This window comes from Salmo salar, chromosome ssa27, assembly GCF_905237065.1.
Source record: "Salmo salar chromosome ssa27, Ssal_v3.1, whole genome shotgun sequence".
Taxonomy (NCBI): domain Eukaryota; kingdom Metazoa; phylum Chordata; class Actinopteri; order Salmoniformes; family Salmonidae; genus Salmo; species Salmo salar.
The window spans coordinates 13,529,162-13,542,454 of record NC_059468.1 but is presented as its reverse complement, the minus strand read 5'-3'; positions in this window follow the sequence as shown (position 1 = coordinate 13,542,454).

The window sequence follows — 13,293 nt, the reverse complement described above, 5'->3', positions numbered from 1 at the left end:
AGTAAGCTAGCTACAATAGTTAGCTAAGCCGCTGATCAAGTAAGTCACTGCACTGGCGACTGACGTCCTTGTACATAACTTTTGCAGGGGATAGCTCCGCTTTGTTTTTATTTTCTCACAATTGCAAACTATTTAATCACTGTCACAACGTCTGTAATAATATAGCTAGTTATTCTGGTTATTTCATGGAGAGTCATGCGAGAGTGCTGTGATATCTCAAATTAGGAAAAAAAAAACATTTTTGAATGGCAGATGCTCGGGAATACAAAAATTTTAGTACGAGTTCCATGTCCTACAAGACAGGTCGGTTGAGGGACGAGCATCGCGTAGAAGTAACGCCACCTGTCGGAAGACAATTCATCTAAGGGCTCAATACTACAGAAATAGTGGGAGGAGAGAGGAGAACCATGGGAGTATGAGTTTTCCCAGCTGATCAATCTTGGTTAGTTTGTATCTACCCACAGTCAGACAGACCAAGAGAACATTACCACTCAAATGGGAAACACTACAGATCGGAGCTGCACAACTCCAGGCCTTAATGAGTAAACTCATGTCTTACTGCTTTATTGACTTCCCTTGGTATTTTATCGATCAATTAATGCCATCAATGAATGGCTGGAAAGTCCACATAACTGTAATGCAGCTATTTGAACGCCAACCATAAGGAAGCATATTCAGACACAGAAAAGAATGAAGCACTGACACAGAATAGGCAGGAACTCAGATATGAAAAGGTGACATAAGCTTGATTTCAAATGGGACGAAAAAAAGAACAGTTGCTCAGCAACGGCAGGGTAGTCTAGTGGTTAGAGTGGTTAGAGCGTTGGGCTAGTAACCGAAAGGTTGCACGTTCGAATCCCCGAGCTGACAAGGTACAAAATCTGCCGTTCTGCCCCTGAACAAGGCGGTTAACCCACTGTTCTTAACTGACTTGCCTAGTTAAATAAAGGTCAAATAAAATAAAAAATAAACTCCAGAGGACATTGGTTTTATTCAAGTCTAGTTTTTATAGCAGACTGTGAATCAATGGGGTGATGGAGTTAGTTTGTGTAAACGCAATGTCACTTTTCAACCCAAACAACATAACCAACTCAACTGAATGGTTTGTAATCACATTTTCAATGGATGAATAACACATGAAATGCTATATTAAGTCAGAGATATGAATATTAACTTCATCGTATGAAGTGTAGCTACAATAACGGCCTTCGTGACAAAGGGCTTTTTTCAATCCGTATTGCGGAAGTTCAGCATTACAGTGGGATTGAAATTTAAAGGCAATGTTCCAGCGTTAGCGGAGGCTCAATCAGAAATTACCTTTCATTTCTATCGCGCTATCTGTAACGCTTCAGCAATACAGATTGGATAGAGCCCCCAAAGTCTCTACAATGTACCACATAGGTCAGGGGTGGGCAAACTTTTGGCTCGAGGGCCACGCCGGGATTTTGAAATTCAACAGAGTGCTGCACAGATTTTTTGGGGACCGATTTTTTTGGTCAAAATCAATGAGGGTCAGAAAAGGGGCAGTTATTTTGAAACTATATTGTTCCATTATAATTTCTACATGCTTTCTATCTAGTTGTAGACGTTCAAGTGTGGCCTGAGTGGGTTTTTTTACCCAAAATAATAATTTACCACAAAAACCCACAGGCTGTAGTTTTCCCACCCCTGGTATTAGCAGTAGAACAAGGCAATTTGCAGATTTAAAAAGTAACAATGCAACCACTTGCATGAAACCATATGAATAATAAATAGCTTAAAACTACATGACACCTCCCAATATAGTTCTCTTAAATGACAAGGCCTAATTTGCAGAATAACAAGTAGAAGAACAAATGTTGGCACCTATATCCATTCACTAATCAGGCAACATGTTCCCCATCTATATAGAGTGGGAGACCTTAGTGATTTTTTTTTATTATTAAAGATGCCTAATATTGGCCCTTAAGTGCCATTGTGTACTGCATATACATTGTGTTTAAACCCATCTGGTTATTTGTTTAACCTGATTGAAAGCTCTGTACCAGGACTTCATTTGAAGCATGGTAATGCTCAAATTATCCCAAAATTAGAAAGCCAAAAACAGGGACAGTAAGCATCCTGAATGCTGCCAAGACAGTCACATGAACAGCCTCTATGGTTAGATAGTCGATCCTTCTGTGTCACTTTATTTAGTACCAACATCCAAAGAGAAGATGCACCTTCAGCAAAATCTCTCTGATGCACATACACACTAACGGATGCACAAGCACACACAAACAAACAAAAAACACACACCATGCCAGGACAAAGTCCCCTGCCCACATTGCTCTCAGTTGTGGCATTGCCAACTGACCAGAGCCAAGGTCTTCACCAGACACCAGCATGTGTGTTCTAAACACAGCTGCCGCAAGTGAGCTCTTCTCTCTCTCTCTCTCTCTGCTACAATACGTTGACTGCCCACTGTCATTAGCATGTAAAAATAACACACTTCTACTTACACACACCAAAACCCCTCTTATTTTCTCTACAGCCTTTACACACATTATTGCACAAAGAACTTTAAGCAAAAGCACACTCACAGTTTGAGTTTGAAACATGTCAACGATGTTATGCTAAACTGTCATTCTTGACTATGAGTGGTGTTTTTCCAGTTAGTGGTCCACAGTGGCACAGCAGAGAATTTGCATACTACTAATGATGCCACTACTGTACCCTGTGCCTGATACGGGAGGTAGGTTATTCAGAAAACTGACCCTACAGTAAAGTGCAGTAAATTTTTACAATGCTGTAGATTGGATCCTACTTCTATTCAGCATAATAACAATGACTTAGATGGGGGTTAACCATTACTATTAGGTTATTGATAATATGAGGTTATCTTTTTTTTAAGCAGGTTGTCCTGTACCATACATTGACCGCAGCACTAAGCGTCATGAATACCCCCATCATGGTAATAACACACGACTGCAATGATTTCAAGATCCTACCTATCCACATGATTTCAAAACATGTGGACAGTGATAAACCCTATCACTGAACAATCTCAACACACAACCTCCCTCCGCCATGTCTCCGCCCAACCCCCCCGCCGCCGCCATGTCTCTCCCACTTAATCTGTATGATTAAATCATTTTTCCTTGCCCCTAATTTTGTTGGGGACGGCAATACTCTGCCTGCCTGATAGTTGCTGAGCATACTCCCGATTGATCGCCATGCTGAGAAGATTACCCTAATAGCAGCGGATTACCTCCCCACATGTTGGCCACACGCGGGGGGATGGTGTGTGTGTATGGGGTAGGGGGGGTATTTTCAATAATTATCTACCCATCCATCCATCTATCTATCTCTAGTTACTATGTATCTGTCTGCCTGTCTACCTACAATATATATGTCTGTCTGCATCTGTCTGTACAAAAAAATATGTCTGTCAAATCAAATGAAATGTTATTGGTCGCGTACACATATTTTGCCGATATTGCAGGTGCAACGAAATACTTGTTTCTAGCTCCAACAGTGCAGTAATACCTAACAATACACACAAATCCCAAAAATGTAAATACACACATACATGATGGTGTATATAGACACTATGGACAATATATGAATAGAAAAGGTGTGTACAGCAGTAGTTATATAGGATTAGCCTTGACTAGAATACAGGATATACAGATGAAGTGGGTAAAACAGTATGTAAACATTACTAAAGTGACCAGTGTTCAATGACTATGTACATAGTGCAGCAGTCTCTAAGGTGCAGGGTAGAGTACAGGGTGGTAGTCAGCTAGTAACAGTGACTATGTTCAGGGCAGGGTACTGGGCGGAGGCCGGCTTGTGGTGACTGTTTAACAGTCTGATGGCCTGGAGATAGACAGACAAGACAGACATTCTTTCAACCATCCAGATCCATCTACAGGCATCTTTCTCTATCTATATATATATACACACACACACACACACACACACACACACACACACACACACACACACACACACACACACACACACACACACACACACATCATTACTTTTACAGACCTCTAATCATCAGATTACTATATGTCACATCCTATTTTGCCGAGCTTGATGTCCACTGCATCAGGCCTACCCTGTTATGCTTTCTTTCAAAGTGCAGGGCTATCCAGGAGGCAAGTCATCCAAGCCATTGTTACTTGGGTGACCAAAGATTTTGTACATTTTCCCTAGTCACGAGACTTAGATTTGAAAGTGGTGTTTTAGTGTCTCTGGCCCTGGCTGACCATTCTACAGCATGCTGTGTGGATACCTACCTGTAATACAGAAATACATCTCAACATGGAGATGGTCTAACTGTCTTTAGCCAAACTGTCCATATCTTCGTTATAGGTCTCCAACATACTGTGGTGAGAAGGTTAAACAGCAGCAACAGTTGAAGAATGACAAAGACGTTCAAATATTAAAGTTGCCAGTGTGGGTTTTTAGGCAGTCCAGATGGAGTAGACTGAGAAGCCATTGAGCAAGTGTAGAGAAAAGGAATTCTAGTAATCTGCTGCTGGTCTTGTACAATAGGCGCCTTGTCTCTTGTTAGGGCCACTCACAAACACAAGTTTGTGTATGTGCACTGACAATGATAGCACCAATAGTCGGCCTTATGAATGTAAAGAGGCAGAAAGATATGTGAAAAGGATAAGCAATTGTGTGACAGCAGAGTAGGCCAAGCCTGTTTTCGTTATCTTGTGGAGTCAAGTCAAAAATGAAACGCTGTCTCTAATCAAGTCAAGTTGTCTTCAGTAGACATTATAGATCTAGATATTATAGAACCTTCCAAACTGCCTGTTGAACATCAAGTTCGCACTGTGAATTAATTAACCATTGAAGGACGGTTTATCCCCTCCTCTTCAGAACAATGCACTGTGCTCAACCGTTTTGGGGACACCATGAAAAACAATAATTCAAACAATGGCAAATATTTGCATATGGACTTTCGTTGCATAACCTAATATCACTTGAGTGTTTCCATCTTTTAAGTTAAAAAAGTCCCTTACCTGACTATAATCAAGGGCTAAACGAATCTGTTCTGTCCTCCAGTAGCCTAACACACTAGGTTAAAAAAAAAAAAAACACGATGACAGTAGCCTACATCCGTTAAAAGTTGCCCAATTATTTTAGCGGGGATAATCCTCCAATTATATGTTTATAGCCTACTGCTCCCAGATGAATTCCTGGCGTGATTTCTTGCTGCGCTCAATATGCCCGAAGTGCAAAATTTTAGTCGGGTCGTTTAATCATGGTCTCCATGTCCCGTTTCGACTCGCTACCCTTGAAATAGAATCGGCTTAGTACTCGACAGACTTAACAGTTACAAGCAATAGGCTTCAAGACAAAAACGCATCAAAACAAAAAAGTAGGAGCTAAGCTCCGCCTTATGCTTCCACCAGACCGTAGTTTCTGTAGCCTAGGTATAAAAACATTTTATGACAAAATTAGGCTAGATTTGATCTAATTTCTTCAATGGAATGTGGTGTTGAAATAATCCCTCCACTCTGCCTCTCTACACGGACATCCACCGCTAATAAATAAACAAATAATTATATAAAATAACCCGCGAACCCATCACCATTTATAAAAACGCTTGTAAATGTAGGTAATGTTAGCCTATAATCGTTCTCTTCTTACCTGTACGTTGTTGATGTTATTAAAAACCTAAGGGCAGGGTAGATGACTGTGCATCGATGGCATACTTCAAAGTGAAGATGTCTGCGTGACGCCACCTCCACAGTGGCTGATAGTTACGTTATCTCTGTTTTGGATGTGTAATAAAGTAGGCTAGCTACCCTGACTCACGTAGCCTAATAACAGCTCTCAGCAATCCTATGTGGGTTGAATGGAATTTCACAGGAGAATACTCGGGGGTTTCCATTGTTGGCTATACAAGCCAAATGTTTTTCAAACTAGTGTGTCAATATAATGTAATTATTTAATAGACCGACATACATTTCTTGAGCGGTATGATTGGGAAAGTTATCTGTATCCACTCATTGTAAATTGCTCTGGATAAGAGCGTCTGCTAAATGACTAAAATGTAAAATAAATAAAAAATAATGTAGGCTACCTACTATTGCCACTAGCTGCTCAAATAATGCCTCCAATTATCTCACCTACTGTATTGTCACAAGTGCAAACACGGATGCAACATTGATTTCAATGTTTAGAAAATAAATACAAAGCACAAGGTAGAATTATATTATTTTATTAAATTAATTTGTAAAAGGAGGCAAACACTTTGCATGTAAAATCCAACACGAAAGAAGACAATTTGAACAGTGGAAATGGACAAGGAGAAGACAATAAGATTCACCCATCTGGTCCAATATTACTTGTATTCATTAACATTAACATATTTGGTTCCATCTTAGATTTACGAAACAATAAAATTGTCTATGTGAGTATGAAGCTATTATGTTAAATACAAAGTTACAATCCAATAATGAAAGTAACACACCACAACAACTAGAATGTCCATGAAACCTTCTGAGGTTGCCATGTCAGTTGGGAGTGTACAGATTTGAGTATATCATTTCACCAATGTGGGCAACAGCTGTCGCTTGAACAGAACAAAGCCTACTCCGCTGTCTCGCCCTACCATTAAGCAAATGCTCCAGTTTTGTGTGTGTGTCTGAAAAGACATGCCACACGATCCCCTAATCTCCAATTACCCCACAGAAACATAATCTCTCCCCCACCAGCCACCCCCCAATCACTGGGCAAATAGCTGGGAGTGTTACCCATGGTCCCATGGAGAGGGTCAAACAAAACAAGAATCACACATTGGTCATAATCAATAGTGGTTTTGATTACTTTATCGTACAATCAAATATTCCCAAAATGTCTTTATATGCTTCCAAGTAACCATGTTTTTGTAGAGGTAGGCAGGGACATACGCAGAAATCTGTTGATGGCAGGGCCAGCAAAAATGTGGCAACTCAAATTATTATTAAATTATCATAAAAGCCTACCCTACTGTAATTGATCACACACAACAAACCATCTAACATGTGATTTTGCATTACAGACCAAATAGACTTGTAGGCCTACGTAACATTTAAAATGCAACTCACATAGACCTACTGTTCTGTTTTAGTTCTAATACTTACCTATATTACTTACCTTGAATTTGGCTCCCCCTAGTGTTGATCTGGAGATGTTCCTTTAGCTAGAAAATGACCTGTCATGTGACCTGTTAGGAGGAAGTTTGTCATTGTTGCCTCATGTAGAGCTCATGTAACCGATGTGAAATGGCTAGCTAGTTAGCGGGGTGTGCGCTAATAGCGTTTCAATCGATAACGTCACTCGCTCTAAGACCTTGAAGTAGTTGTTCCCCTTGCTCTGCAAGGGCCGCGGCTTTTGTGGAGCGATGGGTAACAATGCTTAGAGGGTGACTGTTGTCGATGTGTGCAGAGGGTCCCTGGGGCGAGGAGAGGGACGGAAGCAATACTGTTACACTCAGAGTGCTCTGTTTTAGTTGTCCGCTTACAATCTTCATCCATCCTTTACGTTGTATGCCTTAGGAAGCTTTGTCATTTTACGCTGTTTCAACTCGATAAATCTTGTGAACATGGTGATCATGCTTTGAGGATTATTGATGTGAAGGCATTTATCTTGCTGTCAAAATATGCACAGTAACGCATACGGAGGACAGTACACCTACACATTATAAAACATCGGCCTATCATGAAATGACAGGTCTCTAGTGAGCAGGACCACAAGTTGGATCAAGCAACAGACACTGCTAACCGTCACAACGCCAAGAGAGGCCTACGATAATTACGACAGAGTACAGACAACTTCCAATACACTATGGCCGAGGAGCAGGCATGCACCTTCAAGTCTAGGTCTCGTGCCTCAGCCTTATCTTACCATTCAAACAGCTCACCTACAGGAGCCGCAGACGCTATAGCAAGGGCAAAAGCAGAAGCTGCAAAAGCTCGCTTCTCCTTTGTGGAGAAAGAAAGGAGAATGAAAATAAAAAAAGCACAATTAGAAGCATCTAATGATGTGCTGAAAGAGGAAAAGGAAGCGGCAGCAGCAGTGGCTGAAGCTGAGGCTCTAGAGGCCGCTGCTGTCTTTGGCAGTCAGAAAAGTAGCTGCAGACTCAAGCTCGACTCCACCCAACTCGACCCCACACAGCGAACTAAGGAGTTTCTCATGGAGCAAGATAAATCCTACTACACTCCCAAGCCAATCACAGGAGTAGAGCCGTCCTCTGATGACGAGACAAGACAGGGATATATCAGGCCAGAGCCCGCACGTAACACCCTATTACAACGTCTCAAGCCTGAGATCAGTTCTCCTCCTGTTGACACCACTACCGCTGTAGACCGCCGCTTCCCTAATCCGGAGTCAAGGCCAGCCCAGAAGTTTCACCTCACCCCAAGCATACACGGTTCCCTTCAAGAAGGTCAGAACAACAGCTGGACCCAAAGAGGTATGCACAATGACGGAAGTCATCCACCTGCTCCACATTACAAGCGCACATGGGAAGAACCCCAAAGTGAGAACCCAAACGTTAACAACTTTGTGAGGTACTTCGCTTGTCGTGAGCTCATCACCACGGGTCTACTCCAATTTGATGACCAACCTTGCTGCCAGCTTTTAGCAAACTGTTGGAAAAAATTGTGTTTGACCAAATACAATGCTATTTCTCTGTAAACAAATTAACAACAGACTTTCAGCATGCTTATAGAGAAGGGCACTCAACATGTACTGCACTGACACAAATGACTGATGATTGGTTTAAAGAAATTGATAATAGGAATATTGGGGGACCTGTACTGTTAGATTTCAGTGCAGCCTTTGATATTATTGACCATAACCTGTTGTTGAAAAAACGTAATTAAGTGCTATGGCTTTTCAACCTCTGCCATATCGTGCATTCGGAGCTATCTATCTAATAGAATTCAAGGGTTTTCTTTAATGGAAGCTTCTCTAATGTCAAACATGTAAAGTGTGGTGTACCGCAGGGCAGTTCTCTAGGCCCTCTACTCTTTTCTATTTTTACCAATGACCTGCCAGTGACATTAAACAAAGAATGTGTGTCCATGTATGCTGATGATTCAACCATATACGCATCAGCAACCACAGCTAAAGAAGTCACTGAAACCCTTAACAACGAGTTGCGGTCTGTTTTGGAATGGTTGGCCAGTAATAAACTGGTCCTGAACGTCTCTAAAACTAAGAGCATAGTATTTGGTACAAATCATTCCTTAAGTGCTAGACATGAATCTGGTAATGAATGGTGTGGCTGTTGAACAAGTTGAGGAGACTAAATTACTTGGCGTTACCTTAGATTGTAAACTGTCATGGTCAAAACATATAGATTCAATGATTGCAAAATGATGCTCTGCTTTTTAGACACCACACTCCAAAAAGCAAGTTCTGCAGGCTCTAGTTTGGTCTAATCTTGACTATTGTCCAGTCGTGTGGTCCAGTGCGGCAAGGAAAGACCTAGTTAAGCTGCAGCTGGCCCAGAACAGAGCGGCACGTTTTACTCTTAATTGTAATCAGAGGGCTGATTTAAATACTATGCATGCCAGTCTCTCTTGGCTAAGAGTTGAGGAGAGACTGACTGCATCACTTCTTCTTTTTCTAAGAAACATTGTGTTGAAAATCCCAAACTGTTTGCATAGTCAACTTACACACAGCTCTGACACACACACTTATCCCACCAGACATGCCACCAGGGGTCTTTTCAAAGTCCCCAAATCCAGAACAAATCCAAGAAAACGTACAGTATTATATAGAGCCCTTATTGCATGGAACTTGCTCAAATAACAGCAAACTTGGTTTCAAAAAACAGATAAAGCAACACCTTGCGGCACAACGCCTCTCCCCTATTTGACCTAGATAGTTTGTGTGTATACATTGATATGTAGGCTACGTGTGCCTTTTTAAAAATGTATGTAGTTCTGTCCTTGAGCTGTTCTTGTCTAATGATGTTCTGTATTGTGTCATTCTGTATTATGTTTCATGTTTTGTGCGGACCCCAGGAAGAGTAGCTGCTGCTTTTGCAACAGCTAATGGGGATCCTAATAAAATACCAAAATACCAAAAAAACGAAGAGCAACGGGGCTTGGCGGCGCTCTGTTCACAACGCCATCAGAGGCTTAGACTTAACCTACAGTGAAGAAATGGATCTTCTAGTTAAACCTCTTACATCTAGACGTTCCGCTAGCGGAACACCTGCTCCAATATCCAATGATGGGCGTAGCGCGAAATACAAACTCCTATAAAATCCGAAAACTTCCATTTTTCAAACATATGACTATTTTACAGCATTTTAAAGACAAGACTCTCGTTAATCTAACCACACTGTCCGATTTCAAAAAGGCTTTACAGCGAAAGCAAAACATGACATTATGTCAGCAGAGTACCCAGCCAGAAATAATCAGACACCCATTTTTCAAGCTAGCATATAATGTCACAAAAAACAAAACCACAGCTAAATGCAGCACTAACCTTTTATGATCTTCATCAGATGACAACCCTAGGACATTATGTTATACAATGCATGCATGTTTTGTTCAAGTTCATATTTATATCAAAAAACAGCTTTTTTTACATTAGCATGTGACGTTCAGAACTAGCATACCCCCCGCAAACATCCGGTGAATTTACTAAATTACTCACGATAAACGTTCACAAAAAACATAACAATTATTTTAAGAATTATAGATACAGAACTCCTCTATGCACTCGATATGTCCGATTTTAAAATAGCTTTTCGGTGAAAGCACATTTTGCAATATTCTCAGTAGATAGCCCAGCCATCACGGCTAGCCATTTAGACACCAACCAAGTTTAGCCCTGACCAAACTCCGATTTACTATTACAAAAGTTTGATTACCTTTGTTGTCTTCGTCAGAATGCACTCCCAGGACTGCTACTTCAATAACAAATGTTGGTTTGGTCCAAAATAATCCATCGTTATATCCAAATAGCGGCGTTTTGTTCGTGCGTTCTAGACACTATCCGAAATGGTAAATCAGGGTTACGAGCATGGCGCAATTCGTGACAAAAGATTTATAAATATTCCATTACCGTACTTTGAAGCATGTCAACCGCTGTTTAAAATCAATTTTTATGCCATTTTCCTCGTAAAAAAGCGATAATATTCCAACCGGGAATCTGCGTTTCGGTAAACAGAGGAAAGTAAACAAAGCATTCGGTCGACGCGGGCACGCACCTGAGTCTCACAGTACTGTAACCAGCCACTACCCAAACGCGCTACTTTGTTTCAACCAGAGCCTGCAAAGCCACGATTCAACTTTTTCCGCCGTCTGAGAGCCCATGTGAGCCGTAGGAAGTGTCACGTAACAGCAGAGATCCTTTGTAATGGATAGAGATGGCAAAGAAGGCCAAGAAATGGTCAGACAGGGTACTTCCTGTACAGAATCTTCTCAGGTTTTGGCCTGCCAAATGAGTTCTGTTATACTCACAGACACCATTCAAACAGTTTTAGAAACTTTGGAGTGTTTTCTATCCAAAGCTAATAATTATATGCATATTCTATCCGGCTGTGAAAATACTGCCCCCTATCCATAACAGGTTAAGTGACTTGGAAAAGAGTCTGCTGAACATATAAAACAAATCTGAGCCGTTTATGTAAACCATCCAGAACAAGGTCTGAGGATGGTTTGGGATAGACTTGAGGAATGCTACGGTTCGCCAGAGGTGATAGAAAGTGCGCTCACCAAACAAATCAACAGTTTCCCCAAGATCTGCAACAAGGACTACCCAAAGCTGAAGGAGTTGGGAAACCTGCTTATGGAGCTTCAGTCCACCAAGGCCAAAGGAGACCTCCGTGGTCTAGCTTTTCTCGATACAGCTCGAGTTGTTAACCCTATAGTCCAGAAACTGCCCTTCGGGTTACAAGAGAAATGGATCTCCATTGGTTCCAACTACAAGCAACAATATCATGTTCCGTTCCCTCCTTTTGCCTTCTTTGTTGACTTCGTCATCCAGCAAGCCAGAATCAGGAACGACCTCAGTTTCAACCTTGTTGCCGACATTCCTGCTAAAGCAGACAGTTCCCTGGAAGCAAAGCAGGCAGAGAAAAGTCTCAGTTCACAAAACAGAGGTATCCCCCACTACCTCCTCTGACTCAAACAAGCCTATCAAGAAAGCCGAGAACTCCGAACAGCAGTGCCCTATACACAAGTAGCCTCACCCCTTACGGAAGTGCTGCGCCTTCCACGAGAAACCACTGGACCAACGCAAGGCTGAAAGAGAATGGCATACGCTTTAGATGTTGTTCATCCTCTTTTCATATTGCCAAGAACTGCAAGTCAAGCGTTAGCTGCGCAGAATGTGAGAGTGAGAGTCATAACACCTCCCTTCATCCAGGACCACCCCCCTGGGTCAAAAAAGCAGACCTTCCTACAGAGCACGGTGGGAAGGAAGAGCTCACACTTCCTTTCGATGTAACGTCTCAGTGTACGCAAGTCTGCAGTGGAAACATCACTGACAGGTCTTGCTCTAAGATCTGCCTCGTCTAAATCTACCCAACAGCCTACCGAGATAGAGCAGTGAAATTCTATGCCATCCTCGACGAGCAAAGCAACAGATCATTGGTTCGTTCTTGTAACAACTGTCTTCAAAAATGGACCAAGGCGCAGCGGGTATGTGGATACTCATATTTTAATTCAAAAGAGTAAAGCATCCACCTGAAAAACAATAAAGAAGACAGCAACAGTTTTGCAGGCTATCAAACGCAGTGCAAAAACAACTACCCACAACCCCAAAGAAAAACACACACTCCTATATAGGACTCCCAATCAAAGGCAACTCAACACACCTGCCTTCAATTGGGAGTCCCAATCACCAACACAACCATTCACACACACAAAACCCCTGCCACCTCCTGACCAAAACTAACACCATTACGCCCTCTGCTGGTCAGGACGTGACAGTTCTGAGTTCTTCGATATCTTCAGGGTACAAGGCCCCAGCTCTCCCTACTCCCTTAAGACCTGCGCCGGGGTGATGGAGACAGTATGAAGATGAGCCAACGGCTACCAGGTAGAATCTATGGATGGGCAAGTCAGTCTTCCGCTGCTAACTCTCATCGAGTGTAATGAGATCCCGAACAACCGATCTGAGATCCCAACTCCAGACGCAGCACTCTACCATGCTCACCTGAAGCCCCTTGCTCACCTCATCCCAGAACTCGAACCCAAGGCTCCCATCATGCTCCGATAATGTCCATAAGGTGCGCAAGCAAGTTAATGAGCCCCATGACTCACCATATGCCCAGAAGCTTGACCTCGGATGGGTCAT